This window comes from Crocuta crocuta, unplaced genomic scaffold, assembly GCF_008692635.1.
Source record: "Crocuta crocuta isolate KB4526 unplaced genomic scaffold, BGI_CrCroc_1.0 scaffold2677, whole genome shotgun sequence".
Taxonomy (NCBI): domain Eukaryota; kingdom Metazoa; phylum Chordata; class Mammalia; order Carnivora; family Hyaenidae; genus Crocuta; species Crocuta crocuta.
The window spans coordinates 35252-35771 of record NW_027532919.1 but is presented as its reverse complement, the minus strand read 5'-3'; the positions used below and the strand labels follow the sequence as shown (position 1 = coordinate 35771).

Sequence of the window (520 nt, the reverse complement as noted above, 5' to 3'; positions counted from 1 at the left end):
GAAGTACAAGGCCCCTGGGTAAGAGGGCCTCACCGGGGTGGGCCCTCATCCAGCGTTCTTGGCTTCTTAATGCGGCCCCGGGACCCAGGGAATGTTCCAGAAGGAGCAGCGGTGGGGCCAGGGAGCACATTCCCGCTACCCTACCACAGTTTCCCATGGAGATTTCAGGCCGAGTAGTATTTGCAGCCTTTGTCCTTGGCCTGGTGACAGTAACGGGTGAGGGCGTTTATCGTCCCTCCTCCCCCAGACCCTGTTGGACCACTCCCCTGGAGAGGCTCCTCTTCCTCAGCCTGGGTGTGGAGGCCCCTCCTGCGGCTGGGCACGCACAGGGTCAGCGCTCTTGTCCTTTGAGGAAAGCAGAGCCCAGGGTGGGGCCTGAGATTGCAGGCTGGTGCCGAGCCTTTCTTCACTTCCCTTTCTGGTGCCCTTCGCTCTTCGGCGGGGTCCCCTCTGTGGCTCATTGTGTGTTTTCTGCCTGGTAGCATGGCCCTGTGCAGGTAGGTGGCTTTTGTGGCGTGGC

General features: G+C 61.5%; 1 protein-coding gene across 1 annotated transcript in view; it reads left to right on the top strand.

The window, feature by feature from the left end:
- The first annotated feature begins 6 nt into the window (after positions 1-6).
- GDI1 (GDP dissociation inhibitor 1) overlaps positions 7-520 on the top strand; it is a 24110-nt gene continuing 23596 nt past the window's right edge. The window contains 1 exon segment of the mRNA XM_077745749.1: positions 7-18. The gene's annotated coding sequence lies outside the window, so the exon portion shown is untranslated.